This window comes from Ovis canadensis, chromosome 25 (assembly GCF_042477335.2).
Source record: "Ovis canadensis isolate MfBH-ARS-UI-01 breed Bighorn chromosome 25, ARS-UI_OviCan_v2, whole genome shotgun sequence".
Lineage (NCBI taxonomy): Eukaryota > Metazoa > Chordata > Mammalia > Artiodactyla > Bovidae > Ovis > Ovis canadensis.
This window is the reverse complement of record NC_091269.1, coordinates 54,331,154-54,358,489: the sequence shown is the minus strand read 5'-3', so window position 1 is coordinate 54,358,489 and position 27,336 is coordinate 54,331,154. Positions and strand designations below refer to the sequence as shown.

Sequence of the window (27,336 nt, the reverse complement as noted above, 5' to 3'; positions counted from 1 at the left end):
AAGCACTGAAAGATGCATGGAGAATAAACTTACTCCTTCCTTTAAAGATGCTCTACCATCTAAATCTAAATTGTTTTCCTCTTATCAATTTACTCTTAAACTTGGTTGTTAAAGAATATATGTTAGACTTTCCTGCCAATGCAGGGGACATGGTTCAATCCCTGGTCTGGAAGATTTCACATGCTGCAGAGCAACTAAGTCCATGTGCTGCAACTACTGAGCCCATGCCCTGGAACCCACACTCCACGAGAGGCCACCACAATAAGAAGACCGCACACCACAATGAACAGTCGCCCCTGCTCACTGCAACTAGAGAAAGCCCACATGCAGCAGTGAAGACCCAGTGCAGCCAAAACTAAAAGTAAATAAAAATTTTTAATAAAATAATGAAGAATATAAATTATTTGCTTTCATGTCATCCAGCTTATTTGATCCTCACAATAGCTCTGTGAAGTGTAAATAAATGAATTAAATCAATGAGTGAATTTTTACTTTCTTCATGTTGTAGATGGAGAAACTGAGGTTGAAACAGTGCAAGCGCAACAGCATACAATTATTTATTTGTAGAACTAGAAACCAACTTTCCAAACCACAGATTATATTCTTTTATGTCATTAGCTCTCATTAATGATAAATTACGCTTTGGAAAAGTTAGTAAAACACGATAGCAGTAAAAAGACTAACACACCTATCGATTCACCCAACACAATGGAAGGTCATCATACAGCTGAACGATACACACTTTCCTGTTGTTCAGACAGAATAATAATGATCTCAGCCAAAAGAGAACACCACTTGTAATACCTGAATGTAAAATAATAAATAGATTGCATTTTTTTTGGCAACTTCATCTATCCACTGATTTGATGAACTAACTTTATTAAGAGCTTACCATATGCCACGGACTGATCTAGCTGCGAGAGAAAGGACAATAAGATGATGACACTCTGACTTTGGGGGCACACGTAGGTTAGTGAGGAACATGTACATGTCGTGCTGTGTTGAGCCACTCAGTCGTGTCCAACTCTTTGCGACCCTTGGGACTCTAGCCTGTCAGGCTCCTCTGTCCATGGGATTTTTCAGGCAAGAATATTGGAGTGGGCTGTCATTTCCTCCTCCAGGGGATCCTCCCAGCCCAGGAATCGAACCTGCATCTCCTGTGTCTCCTGCATTGCAGGAGGATTCTTTACCTGCTGAGCCACCAAGGAAGACTGTTAGCGAGGTGCACAGACATTGAATGAATAGCATTCCAGCAGTGAAGTGAGTGAGGCACCTAAAGACTACTACAAGAGCACAGGGGAAGAAACACCTCATTCTGTCTAGGGGCATCATGGGAGGCAATTCTCCAAATCTGAATACCCTAGACTAGTTTCAAGGAGAAAAAAGGAAAAAAAAAATACTGCAATAGATATTGCTTGTTTCATTTCCACTATAACATGCTCATGTCTATTTCCATTCTAAAATTCTGAGTATTCTGGGAATACCCAGAAACTGGAATTATGAGTCAAGTGTGAATATGGCAGCTATGTCCTCGTCTGTTATCTATGTCATTTCTTGGATTGATTTTAACGGATCTTTCTCCTCATTATGGATCATATTTTCCTGCTTTCTGCATACTTTGTAGGTTTTGGTTGGAAGTCAAACATTATGACTTTTACTTTGTTGGATGCAAATATTTGTTTTTGTAGTCTACTAATATTCTCCAGCTTTTTTCTAGGATACATTTAAGTTACTTGGAAATGTTTCCTGTCCTTCTTATCTTGTTTTAAGATTTCTTAGCTGAGACCTGAACAGTGTTTACTCTAGGACTAATGAATCCCCACTACTAACGCAAGACCCTGCTGAGTACTCTATCCAGTGTCCTGAGCATTAGATTTTCCCAGGCAGACTGGTAGCTGGAGCAGGCACTATTCCTGGGCCAGTATGAGTGTGCGGCAGTCTTCCTACTAAATATTTTGGATAATTCTGTCCCTGTATGGGTGGTTCCTTCATGTGCCTGCAGTTATCAGCACTCCACTGAATGCTCAAGGGGACGTGCCTTTAGCGTTCTCTCTGAAACTTGCTCTCCGCAGTATCCCGTCCTGTGCACCCGGCTACTGTGGTCTCCCAGATTTTCTACTGCACCTCTCAACTCAAGAAGACCATTAGACCCTGCCTGGGTTCTCTTCCCTGTGCTACACTGGTAAGCTGTCTTAAAGCAATAAACTACAGGGACTTTCCTGGTGGTCTAATGGCTAAGACTTCATGCTTCCAATGCAGGGGGCACAGGTTTGATCCCAGGTTGGGGAACTACATGCCAGGCAGTAAAAAAAAAATTAAAAAACTACAACAATCGTTAAGACCCTCCTTATTCATTCACTGTGTCTCAGAATCACTGCTAGATTGCAAGTCTCTTGAAAACTTTTGCTTCATACATTTTCTCTGCTCTTTGGCTTGTCTAGCAATCTTCTTCCTACACAAAGCCATCTCTGGCTTTGCCATACCTTTGCTATCCACATCACTCAGCACACAGTGGATTCTCAACATTTAACTTACCTAAAACATGCTAATCCACAGCCTTAACAGTCTAACATAATTAAATTGGCAATATGGAAACGAGACATTAAGAATTAAGCTGCGAATTACCTTTTTCACTACTGTAAAGCTACGGGATCAATAAAAACTGCTAATGTTCAAGTTGAGAGGGAAAAATCTTTTACTCTATAAACCTAGCTGCAATGAGTCATAGACCTTGTTGTTCTTACAATTATTTTGCACTTCAGTACCTTTAACACTGATTATATCTAGAGGGGTAATTACTCACAGAGCAAGTAACAAATAGCATATCTCTGACATGTTGACTTACCAGTAATTGCCAGTTCCGTGCACAGTCACGTTTACTGTACAAAGATAAAAGTACTTGCTTCCTCATTGCCTATTTTATTTTTTCTTCTGTTGCTATAAAAATGTTGCCCAAGCATTAACTGACAATCTAGGAAAGTTACTTTTAAAATATCTTCACGCTGGGTCTTGGCAAAAATACAAGATGAATGGATAGAAATGTTTTCATCAGCAGAAATATCAAATACGTTAGGCTTTTTTTAGTACCTACTGTGTGTCTGGCACTACAATAAAAGCAAAGTTTCAAAAATTATATCTCAGTCTCCTTTAAGCAATCTTCTAAAAGAAGAGATAGGCTTTTTTTTTTGAGACAATTTTTAAATGTTTTATTTTAGGCTGCGCTGGTCCCTGTTGCTGTGTGCACACTTCCTCTAGTGGCAGCGAATGGGTGCTACTCTCTAGCTGCGGTGCATGCGCTTCTCACTGCGATGGCTTTTCTTGTTACAGAGCTCAGGCTTAGTTGCTATGCAGCATGTGAGATCATCTAGGAGCAGGGATTGAACCCCTGTCCCCTGCATTGGCAGGCAGGCTCCTTTTCACTGTACCACTAAGGAAGTCCAGACAGTCTCTTTAAAATACAGCAACATCTTGTGATAAATGCTGGGATGGAGGTCACAAAATTCTATGTAGAGAATGAACTCAAACAATCAGTGGAGCACAAGCCCTCAGTCTTATAAACACATGCACACTCTGCACACACCCGCATGGGTGCATGCACGCACCATACTCAAAACCTTCGGGAGAACAGAACATAACAGGTATAATTAAATACCCTCAACTTAGCAATAGGCAAATATGGAATGACTTTTTTCCCTAATAACTGATATTACATTTGCTTCCTGAATTCTCAACATCTAGTAAACTGGTTACATGAAAGAAAACTATCTGGTCAAAAATACAAGTATCTCAAGCTTATCTCATAACTTCCTGGTCATAGTGAAAAAAAAAAATGGGTGGCTAGGGGGGCATTATCTGTTCTAAAATGTGTTCTCAATGGGATGGCCAGTTCAGGCTAGAAACCTCTTGGGGGCCTGTGTTCTCCATGCCTCATGGCTCTCCTCTATGCTTACCTTCTACCTGCAACCAGAACAAAAGGGCCGGATGTGTTTGTGGGAATAGTGGGAAGAGGGCTCCATTTACGTCAATGTCTAAAGATGATTATTTGCATTCGTTGTTGCTATTCGGTCATTCGGTCATGTCTGAATCTTTGCGACCCCATGGATCGCAGCACGCCAGGCCGCCCTGTCCCTCACCATCTCCCAGAGTTTACCCAAGTTCATGTCCATTGCATCAGCCATGCCATCCAGCCACCTCATCCACTGTCACCCTCTTCTCCTCCTGCCTTCAATCTTTCCCAGCATCAGGGTCTTTTCCAGTGAGTCAGCTGTCCACATCAGGTGACCAAAGTATTAGAGCTTCATCTTCAGCATCACTCCTTCCAATGAATATTCAGGGTTGATTTCCTTTAGGACTGACTGGTTTGATGTCCTTCCTGTCCAAAGGACTCTCAAGAGTCTTGTCTAGCACCACAATTCAGAAGCATCAATTTTCTGGCATTCAGCCTTCTTTATGGTCTAGCTCTCACAACTGTAAGTGACCACGGGAAAGATTTGTATTTACAGGCCTTATTACTCTCAGCTGCTTTTTTCTCTAATGTAAGCAGGTTATTGGTGCCCTCTATATTGTAGAGCTGGAGAAGGCAATGGCACCCCACTCCAGTACTCTTGCCTGGAAAATCCCATGGACAGAGAAGCCTGGTAGGCTGCAGTCTATGGGGTTGCAAAGAGTTGGACACAACTGAGCGACTTCTTTCACTTTTCACTTTCCTGCACTGGAGGAGTAAATGGCAACCCACTCCAGTGTTCTTGCCTGGACAGAGGAGCCTGGTGGGCTGCCATCTCTGGGTCACACAGGGTCAAACACCACTGAAGCAACTTAGCAGCAGCATATTGTAGAGCTCCAAGAGCAGCTCCCAAAGGATATACTGGCCACCCTTTGGTGCTCTGCTGGAGGTGAAAGGGGAGACAGGGAATCTTTGCGCAGGTCCCTGTCCCAGGCAGCCCAGCCAAAGAAAGCCATGTCCTCCCTGGAGCCCCCAGGAAGGGGTTCACTCCGTGGCCCCTGCCCCATTAGATGATCTCTCAGGGATCTGACAAGACGGCCTCTTCTTTACCCACAGGAAACGCACGTATACTTGCAGCCTTGTCACTCCCAGCAAACGGGGTTGCTGCCATCTGACCTTCCTGTACCCTGCACCTAACAATACTGTCCTATTTCATTCTTCCCAAAAGGCTGTTACTGTGGGTTCTGGCTTAGCAAACTTCAGAAGAACACCCAACTCTAAATTAGAAGAAGGATGTAGGGCAAATAAGTAAAAGTTTGAGGGAATGGAGGAATAAAAGGTCACTCTCTTTAGATTCTATTTTCCCCAACAATTTAACTCCTTCCCAGGCCTCCTCTAAGGTTTGGTTTCCAGAAGGCAGAAATTACAGCTCACATAAATGTCTTAATATTGAAAAGTAATAAATCAAGAGATCAGAATTGTTAAATAAAATATGCTCTATGCTTCTAACTTTGAAATATGATTACATGATGTCTTGAAAGGCCATTTCTAAGTTTATCATTCTAAGTTTCCAACAAAACACAGTAGCTGGAAGAGGCGTACCCAGTCCCCCAACCTCAGAACTATGCAAGAGGGGCTCTAAGGGGCAGGGGCACACTGAATCCTTCTCTTCTTGTCCTTCAGCTCCATCCTTCCTGTTAAGTAGTCTGGTATACCCCTAAGTGGACCACTCAGTCCCATGTCCAAAAACTGTCCATCCTTTACCCTCCCTGGCTCCAAAACAGCCACCCCTAAGAGTGACTGATAATTAGTCAGTCAAAATCCTGTACAGGATCCCAGTAGGTCCTTAGAGGCTCAAGGCGTTCAAGCAGAGAATTCTAAGAGTAAGGAAGAGCACAGATTCTAGGAACTTCTCACCACCACCATCAATCCCTCCCATAAAATGAGCAGAGTCTATTTGGAAAGTAATATAAAAAACAAAACTAAAAACTTCTAAAACTAAAACTTTGATGGAAAACTTGGTGTGAATAAATACTATCAGAGAAAATACAAATATCTTTACAAAAGTAATAATAAGCGTATCAAATCTTAACACCACAGCTTATCTCACAGTAAAAGCAAGAAAGAGAGAAAACAGATATAAAAACATGTAAAAGAACATAACTGTGTAAGATATGTTTTAATAATTTTATATGTAATATAAAAATTTATAAATTTTAATTTAATAATTATAATTAAATAATAATTTATAAAAATTAATTTTACTGTGAGTAATTTCAAACAAATACAACTGACAACCTGGAAGACAGGACTAATTTTCTAGGAAAATGTTCATAGCCAAAACTGATTTAAGGAAAATTATCTAAATGGAATAAAATAACCAATGAGGAAACTGATAAGCTAGTTGGATCACTTCTAAAGAAGACATCAAGACATGCATTGTTTTACAGGTAGATTCTATCCTACTTCAGGTCCTGATAATTCTTATATTAGAAAACGTACTTCCAAGAATAGAAAACATGGGGAAAATCAACTAATATGACAAGCCAGTTTAATCCTGACACTAAGACCAGCAAAGAATTTTTTTAAATAGGCCATTTTCACCTATTATAAAAAGATGACATATATATAATAAAATAGTTTAAAAAAATCAGTAGTATATTAAAAGAATATATTATGACCACGTGGAGATTTTAAAAGATGATACCAAGAGGGATGGTTCAACAATAAATAGTACATTAATGTAATTTCCTTTATCAATTGGTATAAAGTAAAAAAAAAGAATAAGTATCATAATCTCTAAAGTTGCTGAAAAACATTTGTGTAATTCGAAATCAGTTCTTGATTAAAAATTCTTAGCATAAGAGAAATAGGACACAACTACTTAAATTGAGAAAAGGTATCCATTATAAGGGCTTCTCTGGTAGCTCAACTGGGAAAGAATCCACCTGCAATGCAGGAGACTCTGGTTTGATTCCAGGGCTGAGAAGATACCCTGGAGAAGGGTTAGGCTACACACTCCAGTATTCTTAGGCTTCCCTGGTGGCTCAGACGGTAAAGAATCCACCTGCAATGTGGGAGACCTGGGTTCGATCCCTGGGTTGAGAAGATTCCCTAGAGGAGGGCATGACAATCCACTCCAGTATTCCTGCCTGGAGAATCCCTGTGGATGGAGGAGCCTGGCAGGCTACAGTCTCCTGCTAAGTCACTTCAGTCGTGTCCGACTCTGTGCGACCCCATGGACTGCAGCCCACCAGGCTCCCCCGTCCCTGGGATTCTCCAGGCAAGAACACTGGAGTGGGTTGCCATTTCCTTCTCCAATGCATGAAAATGAAGACTGGAAGTGAAGTCGCTCAGTCGTGTCCGACTCCTAGTGACCCCATGGACTGCAGCCTACCAGGCTCCTCCACCCATGGGATTTTCCAGGCAAGCATACTGGAGTGGGGTGCCATTGCCTTCTCCAGGGCTACAGTCTATCAGGTCGCAAAAAGTCGAATTCAACTAAGCACAGCACACACAGCAGCACACCCATTATAAAAGTAGGAAGACAAACTAAAGGTTGAAAAAAAAAGATCATTATTTTTCTATTAATATTCAAAACAGCACAGATATCCCTATTACCTCAGATAATATTTTAACAAACATCTAGATAAAATAATAATAGTTTAAGAAAAAGAAATTAATTACAAATATTTGAAAGGAAAAAACAAAACACTTTTTGTGTCTTAGAATGCTGAGAACAACTGACAAACTACTGAACAAAAAAGAAAAACTCAGCAAGATCAAGATCAACATATAAAAATTATATTTCTTACTATACTGCAAAGGAATTAGATGATATTGTAAAGATCCCATTTACATCAATGCCAAAAATACCTGGGGATAAATTTAACAATTAATAAGCATGGCAAAATTATGTAAATGATATAAAAGCAGAAATTATTTAATGAAGACCTACTAAAGAACAAAATAGAAAGATTCAATATTATACAGATGTCTAATGAATTATTAAATAGTCAACTATGTCTATAGAATCCCAAAAGAGTTTTCCATGAAATGTGACAAGTACTAAAACTTAAAATTTTATTTTAAATATAAAAGAAAGAATATAAAATATAAAACCAGACAAGATTCAGTTCAGTTCAATTCAGTCGCTCAGTTGTGTCCGACTCTTTGCGACCCCATGAATCGCAGCACGCCAGGCCTCCCTGTCCATCACCAACTCCTGGAGTTCACTCAGACTCACATCCATTGAGTCAGTGATGCCATCCAGCCATCTCCTCCTCTGTCGTCCCCTTCTCCTCCTGCCCCCAATCCCTCCCAGCATCAGAGTCTTTTCCAGTGAGTCAACTCTTCACATGAGGTGGCCAAAGTACTGGAGTTTCAGCTTTAGCATCATTCCCTCCAAAGAAATCCCAGGAGTGATCTCCTTTAGAATGGACTAGTTGGATCTCCTTGCAGTCCAATGGACTCTCAAGAGTCTTCTCCAACACCACAGTTCAAAAGCATCAATTCAGACAAGATTACCTAGGTCCAAATTGTAGATCCACTACCTACTAGATGGAAGGCCCTGGGCAGCTTCTCTGTGGTTCACTTTCTTCATATAAAGATACAGGATAATAAAAATGGAGTACCGGGACTTCCCTGGTGGTCCAGTGGCTAAAACTATGTGCTTCCAATGCCGGGGGCCCGGTTCAATCCCTGGTCAGAGAACTCAGTCCCACACACCAAAACTAACAGTTCGCATCCACAACTAAAGATCCTGCGTGCCTCAAGTAAAGAACCCACAGGCCACAACTAAGACCCAGTATGGCCAAATAAATAAATAATTTACAAAGGAAAAGAGTACCTACTTAATGGGGAAGTCAAGACATAAAAGTGTTAATATTCATAAAGCACTTAGACAACTGCTTGACACAGTGAGCACTGTGTAGGTAGTTATTAGATAAATGGATGGAGGAATATACTGATTGATAGATGATAAATTACAATGATAAAGTAAATGAACAGATTTTTCTCAGGAGAGAAAATAACCACAAAACTTCCAAACTTCCTCAGGAATACAGGGCATTGTCTATTTGGTTTTACCCCTGTATTTGTAATGCTTGCTGCTAAGTGATGTTCAGGATGAAGCTTGTAAATATGATATAGGTAAATGCATACATTAAAATGTAATATATATTCACATGTACCTATAATGTATCCATGCATATACATATATTTATATAGTTTTATATGTCATAGGAATCAAAATACGCTATTGGCCCAAGAATAGAAATAAAATTAGCAACGGAAGAAAAGTAAGATGGTCCAGGGAAACATATACACCTGTTTGGGATCCATAACTAAGTGGGTAAAACATATTCCCAGAAAAGATAGAAACGTTCAATACACAAATGCTCAATAAGAAACTTTGTGAAACTTCACTAATAATCTGGGAAATAAAAGAAAACAAAGAGATGTATCTATTTTTCCTATCAAATAAGCAAAACTTAGAAAATATTAAACATGCAATGTTGCTGAGGATGTGTGGGCCAGAATCTGTGAAACATCCTTTCTGAAGGCAATCTGGTGATACTTTTGATAAGACCTGGCCACATACTCACCCAGCTGCACAAAGAGCTTTGTCAGAAATGTTTGCTCTGTCATATTCCCTGAAAATCCTGGAAGCTATCTGTGTCCATTTGGAGGGAAACAGTTCAATTCACGGCTGGAGGGCCACACAAAGGAATACTACACAGCTGTTTAAAACAGTAAAATTGATCTATACATAACTCTCTCCAAGTCATAAACAAATAAAATCATAATAAAGTATGAATAAATAGAATCATAATGCAGTATGTATAATTTGCATCCATTTGAGTAAATTGTACATACACATATACATGTGCAGGTGCAGAAAAAAATGTCTGAAGGGTTACAAACAAAATTGGTAAGACTGTATATCTCCAGGAGGAATTAGGATAGGAAAAGGGATGTAGATGAACAGAAGAATTTATTCTATGTTTTTTTGAAATTTTTATAAACAGACTGTACTCATGTATTTCTTGAATGATTAAAAATAAATTAATCAGTAAGAAAATAATGTAATAATCCAAATGCTATGAAAATACAGATGAAAGAATGATTAATACTTCCTGGGCTGGGGGTCAAACAGGACACAAATTTTCTGCTTCTTTATACAACACACTATTGAGGGAGCAGAAATAAAGCAATGAAAATGTTACTTCTTTCAGCATCGAAGCACGTAACTCCACCATAGAGCTGTTAGATTACATGCCCTGAGGGCTTGGTAGAGGTTTTCACATTGACAGAGCAACCCTTAGAAATGCCTCACGCACTGTGAACACATGTTCCATCGTGTAAGACAAAGTCCAAGCAGGGGCTTGATAGATGGAGCGAAGACAGTCCACTCTTACACAAGCAGCTCAGTTAACTTGAGTCTTAAATGGCTAAGGATTTAATTGTTAAGGATTAAAAGACAGAATGTAAACAGCAAATATAATTTAAATGTATGCATTTACATTTAAATGCAGTGGGTAGATTCAACTTGTTTTAAACATTTTCAATAACAGTTACATGCTAAGTAACAATATACTATCCATTCGCAATGCCCCTTACTGCTGCTGCTGCTGCTAAGTCGCTTCAGTCATGTCCGACTCTGTGCGACCCCAGAGATGGCAGCCCACCAGGCTCCCCTGTCCCTGGGATTCTCCAGGCAAGAACACTGGAGTGGGTTGCCATTTCCTTCTCCAGTGCAGGAAAGTGAAAAGTGAAAGTGAAGTCGCTCAGTCGTGTCTGACTCTTAGCGACCCCATGGACTGCAGCCCACCAGAGTCCTCCGTCCATGGGATTTGCCAGGCAAGAGTACTGGAGTGGGGTGCCATTGCCTTCTCTGAATGCCCCTTACAGTGACTTCCAAAGATGGGCAGAACCACATCTCCCATTCTGCATATTCTATTGCTTGCCACTCATCACAAACACAAGATGTGGAATCTCTCCTCTCCCTAAGTATGGGCTACCTATCTGACCGCTTTGAACTACTTAACATACAACAAGTTGTGCCAGTTCTGGACAAAGCCCTCAGCTGCCCAGCAGCTCCCACGTCTTACTTCTTAAATGCACAGTGCAAGAAGTATGTCTTTCCTGAGATGACCAGGCTGTCAGGATCCCATGCCAAGTGGCGAGACCCTGGAGGATGAGATGTCATATGGAGAAGAAGGCCATGCAGCACTGAGGAAGCTGAATATGTAACTGAAGGACCCTCCTTTGATGAACTCCTCCACCGCCAGCCATGCCAGCTGAGGCCACGTGGATCAGAGACTAACCCCCTAGCCAAGTTTTCCCTGAATTTCTGACCTACAGACTCGTGAGCAAAATACAGTGGTCAACTAAATTTAATCTGTAATGGTCTGCACTTTTAACTGCAAAGTTGTCAGGTAGCTTGCTTGCAGCAACAGATACCTGGAACGTCCCTGATTCACGTGACCATTACCAGGACAACTATTTTTAGAATGATGAGAGAATACAGTTTTATCTGGCAAAGAGATTTTTTTGGGGGGGAGAGGGTTACCCCAGTGGCTCAACAGTAAAGAATCTGCCTGCAATGCAGGAGACCAGGATTTGATTTGATCCCTGCACTGGGAGGATCCTCTGAACATGGAAATGGCAACCCATTCCAGTATTTTTGCCTGGAGAACCCCATGGACAGAGGAGCCTGGAGGGCTGGGTCAGAAAAGTGCCAGTTCCAAAGGTCAAGGTCTAAAAAATACATATCATGTGTAATAGTACATTTCATAGGTGAAATATTATGATATCTAGTTTAGATTTCATAGCATGGTAGAGACAATAGGAAGGCCACATCTTTTTACTGGCTTCTAGCAGCAAACCCAGGATGATTTTTCATAGCTCATTTAACAAAACAAGGAAGTAAATATGGCATTGTTTTTATGGAGAATCTTAAAAAGTCAAATTTACAGAAATGGAGACTAGAAAGGTGGTTACCAGGGGCTCAGGGGCTGGGGATTGAGGGAAAAGAGGAGTCTCGTTGGTCAAGGAGTACAAATTTCCAGATATAAGGTGAATAATTTCTGAGGATCTAATGCATAGTATAATGATTATGGTTAACAACACTGTATATCTCCTTGAAAGCTGCTAAGTGAATAGATTCGAAATGTTCTCAACACACACATAAAAAGTAATTGCATGACTTGATGGATGTGTTAACAGGTGGCTCAGTGGTGAAGAATATGTCTGCCAATGCAGGAGACGCAAGTTCAATCCCCTGGAGGAGGAAATGGCAACCCACTCTGATGTTCTTGCTGAAAAATCCCATGGACAGAGGAGTCTGGTGGCTACAGTCTGTGGGGTCACAAAGAGTTGGACACAACTGAGCAACTGAACACACACACACAAGCATGGTAGTCTTTCTGTAATATATAAGTATATCAAATCAACAGAAGGAATGAATTTACAGATTGTTATATGTTAATGATATCTCAATAAAGGTGGTGAGGGGAGGAAGTATATCCATCACTACAATTTACAGATGAAGAAACCAATGTGCAAAATTTTAAATAACTTAGTTGAAAATCACAATTAATATGTGCCAAATTTTATTACAATTAAAAATTTTAAAATAATTAAAAATTCTGATCCAGCTTTGGCTGATTCAGACCCTCTGCATTTTTCTATTAAAGATTCTCAATCTTTCATATTCATCAGACTCACACAGCAACTTGTTAAAACACATATTATTTGGGTCCCACTCCAAGAGGTTTTAATTTAGCAGGTTTGGAGGGCAGTCTTGAGTGAACTTCAAGTAAACCTCTAGATAAGAATACAGAGATGTCCCTCTGTGAAGCCTTGTTCCTGACCAGGCTGTCTCTCCTTATCTGACAATGACCTCCTCTGAGTAGGAACCCAGAGAAAATAGAAAACAAGCTTTGCTTTTGCACTCTGAGAAGACAGTACTTCTTGTGAAACAGGTTCGTGCAAACAATCTCCTTGTGTGTCAGTAGGACCAAAAATTATCAGCTAATGCTAGTATACCTAATTCACACGACATCTGCTGAATTGTGTCCAGTTTCATCACAGACCTTATAAAGAACAGCTGCCCAAAACTGGCACAGTTAAATCTGTTTCCCTTCTGATTTTTCCCCTGCATCCTCCTAATGGCAAAATGCCATTGCAGAGGATGTGGAAAGTGATCTGTCAATATTGTTATCAGAAGGAGACACCATATGGCTTAAGAATATGAAAATAAAGAAACTTGAGATATAAGTGTGAAGTGAAAAGTAGTCTTCATCCATCCATTCACTCACTCACTTAATCAGCAAGTAGTCAGTGCTAAAGCCCAGTGACCATGTCTTTGGAAGCAAAGAGATAAAGCCTACTCAGAAGCTGTCCCTCAGCTACATGCAAAAGAATGAAATTAGAACACTACCTAACGCCATACACAAAGATAAACTCAAAATGGATTAAAGACCTAAACATAAGACCAGAAACTATTAAACTCTTAAGAGGAAAACATAGACCCTTGATGACATAAATCAAAGCAAGATCTTCTATGACCCACCTCCTAGAGTAATGGAAATAAAAACAAAAATAAATAAGTGGGACCTAATTAAACTTAAAAGCTTTTGCACAGCAAAGGAAACTACAAACAAGGTGAAAAGACAACCCTCAGAATGGGAGAAAGTAATAACAAAGGAAACAACTAACAAAGAATTTATTTCCAAAATATATAAGCAGCTCATACAACTCAATACCAGAAAAGTAAACAACCCAGTTAAAAAGTGAGAAAGGGACCTGAAGAGACATCTCTTCAAAGACATGTGGATGGCCAACAAACATGAAAAGATGCTCAGCAGCACTCATTACTAGAGAAATGAAAATCAAAGCTCAATGAGATACCACCTCACACCCGTCAGAATGGCCATCCTTAAAAAGTCTACAAACAATAAATGCTGGAGAGGGTGCGGAGAAAAGGGAACACTCTTGCATTGCTGGTGGGACTGTACACTCATACAGCCACTATGGAAGATGGTATGGAGACTCCTTAAAAAACTAGGAATAAAACCACCATATGACCCAGCAATCCCACTCCTAGGCAAATACCCTGAGGGAATCAAAACTGAAAAAGATGCATGTACCCCGATGTTCACTGCAACACTACTGACAACGGCTAGAACATGGAAGCAACCTAGATGTCCATCGGCAGATGAATGGATAAAGGAGCTGTGGTACATATACACAATAGAATGCTACTCAGCCATGAAAAGGAACATGTTTGAGTCAGTTCTGAGGAGGTGGATGAACCTAGAGCCTATTATACAGAGTGAAGTACATCAGAAAGAGATATAAATATTGTATGAAAGTGAAAAGTGAAAGTGAAGTTGCTCAGTCGTGTCTGACTCTTTGCGACCCCATGGACTGTAGCCTACCAGGCTCCTCCGTCCATGGGATTTTCTGGGCAAGAGTACTGGAGTGGGCTACCATTTCCTTCTCCAGGAGATCTTGCCAACACAGGGATTGAACCCAGGTTTCCCACATTGTAGGCAGATGCTTCACCGTCTGAGCCACCAGGGAAGTCATATGGAATCTAAAGAGATGGCACTGATGAATTTATTTTCAAGGCGGCAATGGAGAAACAGACATAGAGCCAAGACCTATGGACGTGGAGGGAGAAGGGGAGATGCATGGAGACAGTAACACAGAAATTTACAACACTTTATGTAAAATGGACACAAATGGGAATTCGCTGTGTGCCTCAGGGAACTCAAGCAGGGTCTCTGTGATAGGCTGAAGAGTGTGGTAGGGAGGGAGATAAGAGGGCAGTCCAGAAGGGAGGGGACAAAAAAAAAAAAAAAAAAAAGGAAGATGTCCCTGTCCTCAAAGTGTTTAGATTGTAACAGAGAGCCTGGGATGCCCAGTCACAGCTCCTGTAAATCACTGAGCTGTATCTGCAGAACCAGAGTATCAAATCTTTGTATTTACTGTATGAAATATACAGGGAAGTGAAAATAAACTTTAGTCTCTTCTTAGAGGATAAAGTCAAACTTGGCAGTTCTTCATTATTCATGATGTGTATTAAAACTATGCATGTTAATTCACATATGGATAATTTGCCACCACATTTCCAAACTCAAGTCATGCCTCCTTCAGTATAGCATTCTACCGACTTCCCTGGAGACTCTGTGCCCCCAATGCAGGGGCCCAAGTTCAATCCCTGGTCAGGGAATGAGATCCTATATGCTACAACTAAGAGTTCTCATGCTGCAACTAAAAGATCCCATGTGTGCTGCAACTAAGATCTGTTGAAGTTAAATAAATACATAAATACTTAATGCAGCAATCTGAACAGAGAGTATAAGGAGCTGAAATTCTAGTTCATTAAGGAGGACAGTAGTGTTGGTTTAGAAGGAGCAGGTAAGCCAAAGTTGAGCTCCTGCGAGCCCCACTAGCATTACCAGAAAACCCAAGACTGAATTTTGGATACTGAGTTTTGGTCGTGCAAAGTAGAAGGATCCAAAAGAGAAAAACATTAGAAATAGCTGTTGATTAGGAGTCCTTAGAAAGAGGTTCTTCTCTAATGCCAGAAATTAGCACCACTACCTCGAGACAGAAAGTGCTGTACTCCATCAAGTCTGAAATCAGGTGATGGAGGGTGCTCTTGTGGGGTTACCTTCCCTGCCCTGCTTTGTTCAAGCAAAGAAGAGATCCAGCAACTACGGCAAAGGCAGTCCTGGGCTGCAAGCGGGGTATGGAGTAAACTTTACACATCTCTATATCCTCAACACCTAGCATAACACTTGATGCCGAAAAGTCATTTCTTCTAATCGTCACAACATTCTGCAGAGTTCACTGCACCGAATGGCATACACTGCCAGTGTCACTGGTGCTACTGCCCTGCTGGATGACTCAGCTAAAGAATTACTCAATCATTTAATTTCCTAAGTATCAGTTTCACTTCCAAAGATGAGCATTATGATGACAAGCATTTCATGTGACTCTTTCAAGCAGCAAATCAGAGAATGCAAACAAACATGGTCAATTATAATGTGCCATGTAGATGTGAGGGTTGAGGGGTAAAAAATGTTGCTTTCAAGTTACTTCCTAAAAAGGCTAGATATGAACACTTTTATTGGCTAAAAAACATATCTTGAGAATTCGTTCAAGTTATAATCATCAATGCAGTTACATAAGTTAAGTCTTAAATAAGAACACCCACACTTCTTCCTGCTCATCCAACCCTAGAACTTAATCAAACTATTCTCATTTTGAATTAAAATACATCATAGCAAGAAAAAGTTTGCATGAAAAACTCAGAGAAGGATTGTGGGTTGAAGATATGCTCCAACCATATCACGAAACAAAGAAATCAGAGTAATTAATAGAGGGTAATCTGGGCACAAGGAAATGCAGAGACATGAATATAATCAGCCAGATAATCTAGAAACAAATCCTTACATATAGTCTGATACAATGTATGTAACTGAGAATTCTAAAGCAATAAGAAAAGAAAGCAGTACTCAATACATGAAATGAGTGTCAGTTGCTCAGTCATGTCTGACTCTTTATGACCACAAGGACTGTAGACTCCTCTGTCCATGGGATTCTCCAGGCAAGAATACTGGAGAGGGCTGCCATTCCCTTCTCCAAGGGATCTTTTGGACCCAGGGATCCAGTCCAGGTCTCCTGTACTGCAGGCAGATTCTTTACTCTCACCACAAAGTAACATGGAAATAAGCTGTTGATTCAGAAAAAAAATAATAAAGTAACAAATATACACTGCATATACACATGCCCACAAACAAACAAGCATGAGCTCTACACAACTTAAGTCATAAAAAGTAACATTAGGAAAGTACCATACCAGATGAATGGGAACTATTTATAATATTGGGTTGGGAAGGTCTTTCCAAGCAAGACACAACCTAGAGGCATAACTGAAAAGACTGAGAAGCCATCACGTGAAGACAAACCAAACAACGTGAACAAACAGAAGCTCTTCCGTAAATCAAAACAGTGATCACGGAGGTTAAATGAAAAGTGGAAGCCTTTGACCCCGCAAATACCATTCCAGGAACTTTTGTGAAGAAAACTTCATGTATAAACACACGTATCAGTTCAGTTCAGTCACTCAGTCGTGTTTGACTCTTTGCGACCCCATGAATCGCAGCACACTAGGCCTCCCTGTCCATCACCAACTCCCGGAGTTCACTCAGACTCACGTCCATCGAGTCCGTGATGCCATCCAGCCACCTCATCCTCTGTCATCCCCTTCTCCTCCTACCCCCCAATCCCTCCCAGCATCAGAGTCTTTTCCAGTGAGTCAACTCTTCACATGAGGTGGCCAAAGTATTGGAGTTTCAGCTTTAGCATCAGTCCTTCCAAAGAACACCCAGGACTGATCTCATTTAGGATGGACTGGTTGGATCTCCTTGCATTCCAAGGGACTCTCAAGAGTCTTCTCCAACACCACAGTTCAAAAGCATCAATCCTTCGGCGCTCAGCTTTCTTTATAGTCCAACTCTCACATCCATACATGACTACTGGAAAAACCATAGCCTTGACTAGACAGACCTTTGTTGGCAAAGTAATGTCTATACTTTTGAATATGCTATCTAGGTTGGTCATAGCTTTCCTCCCAAGGAGTCAGCGTCTTTTAATTTCATGGCTGCAATCACCATCTGCAATGATTTTGGAGCCCAGAAAAATAAAGTCTGACACTGTTTCCATTGTTTCCCCATCTATTTGCCATGAAGTGATGGGACCAGATGCCATGATCTTCGTTTTCTGAATGTTAAGCTTTAAGCCAACCTTTTCACATATAAATGTGTGCAATATTGTTAACTGAAATAGGATGCTTTCAGACAGAGTATATTTGGTTATAAGTAACAGAAAACAGGACTCAAATTGGTTAAAAAATGAGGAAATACGTGATTTCATGTACTGATAAGTCTGGGGGGGAGGTCTGTTTCATCAGTGGTTGCATCAGTAGTACAGTGATAACTCAAGGCAGTTAGGTTTCTCCATTTCCCTCCTCTGACATCGACAATACTTGCTTCTCTCAAAAGTTGGGTCCCCCTGTGGTTATCAGATGGCTTCCAGAAATTACTGTGGAACATTCTTCCTTACCTATGTTTCATGTAAAAGAAAGTAACTGGACTCTGCATCCCAGAACCCCTGAGCAGAATTGTCCTTGTTTCTTTTTGGCCCCTAGTGGCTTTCCTTTGCCCACTCCTACAAAATCCATGGAAAAAGGATAGAAACACTTTCAAGTCCACTGCAGAAGCTTAGATGACATCAGGGTCCCTGGAGGCCCATGACCACACAGATTAAAATGGGACTTCTATGGACTTGTGGACACGGGGGTGGCTGGGGGAGGAAGGAGAGGGTAGGACGAACTGACAAAGTCACATTGACATATAATCACTACCTTGTATAAAACAGATAGCTTGTGGGAAGCTGCTGTGTAGCACAGGGAGCTTAGCTCTATGCTCTGTGATGACCTAGCAGGGTGGGATGGGAGTGAGTGGGAGAGAGGCTCAAGAGGGAGGAGATACGTATATGCATATAGCTGACCCACAAGCAGAAACTAAACAACATTGTAAAGCAACTACTCCAATGTAAAAATAAACAAACAAAAAATAAAATAAAATAAAATGGGACTTCTTAAAAAGGACAAAAGGGGGAAGAGAATGCAAGATAGACAATACCTATTAACACTACAGTTGCAAAACGTTCAATAGCAGAGTAATATCTAAAGTATAGGTCATCCATTTTACAGAAGATAAAAATCTGCCCAAAATTTAGGGAAGACCTAAATGAAACAGGACAGAAAAAAAGTTTTAAAAAGTTAAATAAAATATACTCAGTATTATTTCTCTGATGACTATAAAAGTCAGCAATAAAAATATGTATATATATAGTGTGCAGATACATAAAGGAGGACTTAAGTGAAAATATTAAACAAGTGTTTATGAACCATTATTTTCAGTGTTTATGAACCATTATTTATCAGACCCCTATAGACCCTCTTTGGATATAAACTTTCCTAATCATCCCCCAGGAAAATGCCACTGTGAAATTTTAATACCTCAGATATATTGTATATCTGTTTACATAATCTATACTTTATACATAAAATGAGAAGAAAATTTTCACTCCTCCAAAAAACAAATCTTTGCCCCATTGTGGGTGATATCACCTCCTTTAGACAGTCACTCAGCAAATTACTGAACAGTTCCAACTTTGCCTGGAACAGAAAACAAAAGAGGTGAAAAGAGAATGTCATGTTTGCCAGCATTTTTCAGTATTACAAGGAAATGCACATGTTTTATTCATAATTTTTTAATTAGAAAACAAAATAACAATGGCTTATAAACATGTTTTTTTTCCCTGAATTGGCCACTCTGCAAAAAATCCTATTTGTTTCCTGGAGATCTGAATAAGCAAAGACTTGTCATATACACATCCCCCTCTCCCCCAACCTGTGAACTCATGATCCACCCAGAAATTAATAAGGGTATAATTTGCATAGCACCATCAAAATAGAATGTGGTCATTAAAACATAGCATTTAGAGATGGTACAATGGTCTAAACATTTGCCAGGGCTATAGAATCGCCTGCTTGAGTATCTGTCAGAGTATCTAAAAAATCCTCAGTTATAACAGTATAAAGGGCTCTTAGTCATTGACTACTCCAATCCAGAAAGACCACCCTCTGAGATTTCAGCCAAACATGTCCCAAATTATTTAGAAGTGTTAAGGTTCATCGTATTTCCCCAAAAACTTTCATAAGAACAAAACAAAGAAAGGAGAAAACACATATTTATTTGCAAGACCATCAAGGGTTGAGCAGGTCCCATACAAATTGTATTTACTCATCACGACTACTCCGTGAAATAGATATCTTCATCCCCATTTGATGATTGTGGGAACTAAAGCACAAAGAAGTTGAGTGATTCACTGAGTAATGCTAACTTGATTCTGAAGGACCCTAATTCCCAACATTTCATTCCTGTTACGAGAGTTCTGTCCTCTCATCTATTTATTCTACAAGGATTTGCAGAGCACTCACCACAGGCCAGGAACCACAAAGGCACAGGGGACAAAGTAACAAAAAGGCAGATGAGGCCCCTGTCATTATGAGGCTTACCTTCTAGTAAAGGCAACAGCCAAACAAAATACATGAGTAGTGCTTCAGGTAGTGATAAGTACAATAAAGCTAAAAAAATCAGGAATAAATAAGTAATACAACAGTATAGAAAGTGCCACTGTGCATGAGTGGAGGTGGGAGAATGGATTATTTTAAATGCAAGCAAGGTCTTGAAAGATGTAAGGGAGGGAAGAGTCTCCCAGACAGAAAGAGTAGCATGTATAAATGCTGTGAAGAGGAAATAACATTATATTAGGTACAGAAATACCAACTGCTACAATGAATAAACCCTAAAACTCCAGTAACTTAACACAGAAGATTTCATTCAGTCAGATGTAGGGGTTCCTGGTTGGTAGACAGCTTTCTTCCATACGGTGATTCAGGGACCGAGGCTCCTTCCACCTTGCAATTTTGCCATTGCCTGGGGCGACAGAGAGCTTTGTATCTGGAGAATGGAGGCAGCACACTTGTTTCCTAATAAAACTATCCAAGAAGTACCATGTCATTGGTAAAAATTAATCTCATTGGATGTAAAACAATCTGGACATCATAGACCCAGGGGCAATTTCAGACTTATTGAAGGTCAGGCATGTATTCTGCTATTAGCTATCTCTCACTCAGAAATGAATGTTTTAAGTGTCAGCTACAAATTGGTGCTTGCCAAGAGCATTTGCCGGGGACTGAACAACACCAGGGGCATTTGCCATCTGCCTCTGCAGACTGGACCCTGTGCTGCTGCAGCTGCTGACTGTCAACACTCACTGCGGGGAATTCAGGGTGGAGAATGGGGCACTCTGTGCTCCAGGGAACCTGGTGGAACAGGTCTTTAGATGGTTAGATATTTTCAGGAACTGATTTCATGATCCAATCCTTGCATTCTTCATATCTAGAAAATCACTCAATCCCTTCTTAGAGACATCAGCTCCTCCTGACTAGCGGAAAACTGTTTGTAAAGTAAACACTTGACTGCATTGAACTCCCTCTTCACCAAAATCTTGTATATGTACTTTCCCCCACTGCCTCTTTGGAACAGTCTCCCAGAGTTATCGGAGGTGCTGTCTCCCGGGCTACAGTCCTCATTTGGCCCCAAATGAAACTTAGCTTATAACTCTCACATTGTGCATCTTTTAAGTTGACATGAGGAAGAGTTATAGGTTAGTGTGGCTTGAGCATTGTTTAAGTGTGGAGAAGAGCGTTAGGAGAGAATTCAGGGGGAAAGACTGGCACGAAGTAACCTAGGGCCTTATGGGGAATGGTAAAGCATTTGGTAGTATGTTAAATATGACAGGAAGATATTTGAGGTTTTGAGCAAAAGACATGATCTCATTTATGTTTCTAAAAGATCAATCTGTCTTCTAACTGGAGAATATAATCTATAGCAGGGAAAGAGAAACTAGCTACAAAATGTACCCAGTAGATAAGGCAATAGATCATGGTTGAGAGGACAAGCCATGGGGGAGTTAAGAAGAGGTGAGCATACAGGCAATATCCTGAAAGCAGAGTTGTAAAATGTACTGATGTGAGCGGTGAGTGAATAAGAGGAATTGGGATGGACAGAGTATTTTTAGCAATGATCTAGTTACTATGGTTGTAGAGGGGGGCAAAATTTACCAGCCAAAAATATCTCTTTGGCAAGTGGATTAATTTGAGCTGAAAACAATCAAGGCTCAAACGACTCAAGAAGAAACCCTGACCTTCCCCCATCTGCCTAAAGTAATTTACATAGAGGACCTGTTTCCAAAATAGAGCTATCACCAGGGACATTTGCAAAGAATATGGGCTAAGTATAGTGAAAGAAACTCAGCAGAGCCCAGATATCAGAGTCCTTTCCATGACTCATTGTTTCTACATGGTCCACCAAACATTAATTACCAAATATTTGCTTTTCGATTTCCATGTGAATTGCCACCCACTCCTTTGAAGTCCCCAAAACCACAACCCAACATCCTCTTTTCCCTTTAACTGAAGATGACACTTAAGGTGACGGTTTCAGCCATTTTGACAAGTTACTCAGTTTTTCTGGATCTCTCCCTTGTATACATGTTATTAAACTTCTTTGATTTTCTCCTGTTAATCTGTCTCACGTCAATTTAATTCTTAGACCATCCAGGAGAACCAAGATGGGCAGGAGAAAATTTCTTCCTCCCTGAGAATTATATAAAAATCATCCAAAGTTGAGCAGTCTTCTCTGCCCCCAGAGCATCTGGGCCCTCAGCTACATGTCTCAAAAGCTGGGGGCAGGAAGGAAATGAACTCTTGTTCTTTCACAGCTATGGCAGCTGATTCTGGCTTGAGTTGGGGACCTCAGTGCTTCTCCATATCCACCACTCCATGCAGTGTGGACTAGTTTGGGCTTCTTTGCCTCATGGTGCATGAGAAAGCAGAGAAGGCACTCCTAAAGAAAGAGAGCCAGATGGAAGCTGTTTCACCATTTGCCATCAAGCATCATGCGCACTGTACTCCATTTGTGAAGACAGTCACAAGTCCCCACCAAGTTTCAAGGAAAGAGAATACAGACCTCACCTCTCACTGAAGGAGAGCAAAATTCACATTATAAGAAAGGCATGCAGAATTTGGTCATTGTGGTCACTTAGAAATATAATCCAGCATATCTGAGCAACGGGATAAAGAGGAGTCATTAATTACAAGGGGGAAGACTGGGTGATGATCAAACTTTGGAGGGCAAATAACTCCAAATTCTACTCTGGATATGTGAAGTTTAAAAGGCACCTATTAGATATTTAACTAGAGATGCTGATGAGCAGTTAGATGAATTAATCTGGAGTTTACTGTAGAAGTGAGAGCCAGAGAGACATATTTTGATATTATCAGCATGAAGAAGATATTAAAGTCATGAATCTCTTGAGATAGCCCATAGGAAAGTTTAGCTGGAAAGGAGGAAGAGAACTTAGTACTGAGCTCAAAAGAACTTAACTCTCTAAAAGTATCAACTTTCACTTTGTGATTTTGATGTTTTGACCTATTCTTTAGTTGGGCTTCCCAGGTGGCGCTAAGGGTAAAGAACCCATCTGCCAATGCAAGAGAGGTTAGATATGCGAGTTTGATCCCTAGAGAGGCGGGTTTGATCCCTGGGTCAGGAAGATCCCCTGGAGAAGGGCATGGCAACCCACTTCAGTATTCTTTCCTGGACAGAGGAGCCTTGCAGGCTATAATCCATGGGCTTGCACAGAGTTGGACATGAATGAAGTGACTTAGCATGCATTCTTTAGTTATTAATATTAATACAAAGCAGGTATTTAAATATATTTAAAGAACATGACACTCACAATGAAACATAGCTAAAATGATTTTTAAACCTATTTTGACAACAGGTCAAGATCTATAGGATCTCTTCTGAATTCTTACACACTAATCAGTTCTCATCAGATTCATTCACAAAACAGTGAAACTCAGGAATTAAAAAAAGGCACTGTTGTTTCTGTAGAAATGATGAAATGATCCATAAGTTATCCTCCCCAGAGAAACATCAGTTATTCCTGCTTGATGGCCTTCAAACTGGGACACTGGCTATTTCTGTCTCTACAGCAACCTCCAGCCTTCAGATTCGAACTGGGACACTGGCTCTGCTGATTTTAGACTTGCCAGTCTTCATCGTCAGGTGAGCCAATTTCTTATAATATGTTAAGTTCCAGATAGATGGATGAATGGATGGATGGATGGCTAGACAGATACATAAACAGATAATCATATCGGTTCTAGTTCTCTGGAGAATCCTAATATAGATTTTAGCTATACCTTTTCATGAGCACAACCCACACTAGTTCAGAAATCTGAATACTTATAAAAATAACATGTGAAATTAGATAATGCCAATCAATATCAAGCAAAAACCTGCCTGAAAGTTATGCACTTTAGGGAGCTATTACTGGTTTTAGCACAGTAGTGGAAGTGGTGATACTGTTGGGCAAAGTGATTTATACATGCTTGCTTTTCAGAATTGTCTTTCCCCCTTTCCTGGATGTTGGCATGTGTGCTGATTTTTAACAACCTATCTAGAACAAATGCCTACAATGTTTATACCCTTTGGGGAATGCCCTTATTCACACTCCTCCTTCTGTGAATGCAGATCTTTTTATTTATTCTCAGTGTTCAAAATGGTTGCTTTAGCGGTAGATTAATTTGGAGTGGATCCCAAGACACAGCAGGAAATTGTGGGGTTCAAAAGGAAAAAAACGAAGGAAAGTGCTTAAGCTTAGCTTGTTTTCTTGTGATTTCTTCTCTATTCCAATAGACTCTGGGGAATTTGTTTGGCAAATGGGTGTGTTAATCTAATGGCTGAATCACTTGAGGGTGATTTTTACAAGTACCCATTGTATGCATATAATCAAAGGAGGAAAACACTTAAATTCCATAAGATAAAAAGAAATAGGACATTAAACACAGAGTATAAATTTTCCTAAGTGTCAGGCCTGCCAGTATTCAAAAGGCTTGAGATAATAAACAAAAAGAATATGTCTGTCAGCCACACCATAGAAAAACAGTCAGACATTAGCAGCAAATAATTCCCATGCATAACTGGGCTGTTTCCTAAATTAACACTGCTTCTACGACTTCAGCTCTTCCAAGCCCCCTCATTCCACACTGAATATTTATCCAAAATGTTCCATGCTATATCTTTTTTAAAATGTATTTAAAGGGATAGGAATCTACTGACTCATCTATATTTGCTTAATTATTTTAAAAGATGTGAAAGAGAAAGGAAATACACTGATTTAGGATTTCATAACTTTCGAGTTGATCTGAAAACACATCAAAGAATTATCCAATTTCAAGTCTAACTCAATATATCTGACTTTCCAAATGTTAAGATTAAAAAGTTGAAAAGCACTTTATATTTCTACCAAAAATGTTAAGGTCTTAATGAGTCAGGCTCTTCCTGCTTAGACAACAGAAGCCATCAACAAAGACAGGAAGAAAAACATTCTGCCTTCACTTTATAAAAATCAAAGAAATTTAAAATTTGAGACCATTAAGAGAACAGAAATCTCTGGAAATAAGCTTTATTCTCAGAGTCTGATAACCACTAGAGCAGAATGAAACTCTGCCATTTTATATTTGTTACAAACTGTGTCATAATATCAGAAAGGCAATGACTCACATTCTGGGAAGCCGGGCAATGAACTCTATGGCACTGAGTATTTAAATGTTCTATAACTTGATACTTTATCAACTCCCTATTTTCTTGAGTTATAAACTAACACAGAAAAAGAGACAAACTTGGTGATTCATAAAATGTACCAGAATGGACAGAAAGGTACAGATTAAAGACTTTTCTGGCCCCTAGATATTGCTGAGTAGACAGCAATTACAGGAGAGACAGGACTCTGTTCAGAATCAGTTTCTGAGGTTGGAGTCAAGAGACATTAAAAATACTGGAGAAGGACCAAGAAGCCAATGGAAACCACCTCTGAGAGGCATATCCAAGGCATATCCCTCTCCCTAAGTTTCTCGTCAAAAGGAAGGGGATGGGATGCCAACATACAGACTCATAAAGTTTGGAAGCCATCTTCCAGAGCAGAGAAACCAACCCCTAGTTCTGTTGTGGACATCTATTTAGCGACAAACTTGCAGACTGTCCACACCACTCCTAGATTTAAAAAGGAGCGCTGAAGAGAGGCTGCCTGGCAGTGCAGCTAGGAAGAGAAAAGAAAAGAAAGGTGAGTTCATAAATCATACAACAGTCCCTAAATCAAGGCTGTGAGGAGCAGATGCGAAACTGCAGATGGCCAACTTGCTGAGGATTTTGCCCAGGAGCTAAAGAAGCAAGCCAATCAGCAAGACACTGGCCTGGCCAGCCTGGCCACCAGTCAGAAGTTACAGCCACGTGTCCACTGACCCCAGCTAAACCTCTCCGGACTGAAGCCCTCATCAGTGGCACTAACTGAGGTGCTGACTTCTGAGGCTGCATCACATGCCAATAGATCATCAGTGATCTGAAACACACCTCAAAGGAGCAGTCACAGAAAGAGATGCCTGCGTTTCCTACTTCCTCCTGACTCTATCCATAGAATTTTAAAAGGGGGGGGGGGTGTCCCTTCCCCATCTCTAGGGGTCACTCGTGCCTTGGTGCCTGTGTTTCCCTCCCTCCCTTCCTCTCTCTCTCTCTCTCTCTCTCTCTCTTTCACACACACACACACACACACACACACACACACTATACCAAGTGATATCATCACAAATTTAGCCCACTGAGGGAAAGGGGAAGGAAGACCTCAACTATGGGTTTACATCTGAAGAGCCAAGATTAAAGCATTACTGGCATGACTCTTCTTAAATACTCAAATGTAGTTTAAAAGTTATAAAATCTGAGATGACTCAAAAGGATCTCACCGCCCAGTTTCATGGAGGTGAGGTGTCAGCCACAGAAGGAAAAAGATCCATGTCACGCTTGCAAACACAAAAATTAAAGGGAAATCTCATTTACAATGGAGTCAGGAAGTCCTGAAGGGGGCGCTCTCTCACTCTACCACTCCTTACTACTAACCCCAAGCAGGAAGAGACATAGGTTGCACTTCCAAGAGGAAGGTTACTATTTTACCACTCTAGCAGGAGAAAAAATTTTCTCATTGCCCAGGAACAGTCCCAGCCAACGATAAATACTACCACCATGAACCCTTAGTTTCCTCCAACAGGGTCTTGTTCAAAGCAGCCCTTCCCAACTTCCTCCATTTTCTCTGTAAAGGTAATATTCCTTTGCTTTATTTACCAGAACTACCTACGGTTCTGCCATAGCTTGCATGTCTCAAATCGTAGCTCCTCTGCTAGTAAGTTCACTTTTCTGAGAAAAAAAAAAAAAAACTGACTTTTATTTTAAAGGCCGACATACCTCCAAGGGACTTCCCTGGTGTCTAATACATAAAGAATCCACCTGAAATGCCAGAGACCTAGATTCAATCTCTGGGTTGAGAAGATCCCCTGAGAAGGGAATGGCTACCCACTCCAATATTCTTACTTGAAAAATCCCACTGACAGAAGAACCTGGTGGGCTAATTGTTCCTTGGAAGGAAAGCTATGACAAATCTAGACAGGGAATTAAAAAGCAAAGACACCATTTTGTCAACAGAGGTCCATATCAACAAAGCTATGGTTTTTCCAGTAGTCATGTACAGCTGTGAGAGGTGGACCATAAAGAAGGCTGAGTGCCAAAGAATTGATGTTTTTGAACTGTGGTGCTGGAGAAGACTCTTGAGAGTCCCTTGGATTGCAG

The 27,336-nt window shown here is 40.4% G+C and overlaps 1 protein-coding gene across 6 annotated transcripts in view; it reads right to left on the bottom strand.

Moving 5' to 3' along the window:
* The window catches only part of NRG3 (neuregulin 3), a 1,214,780-nt gene that overhangs the window by 1,097,190 nt on the left and 90,254 nt on the right, over positions 1 to 27,336 (bottom strand). The window lies entirely within an intron of this gene.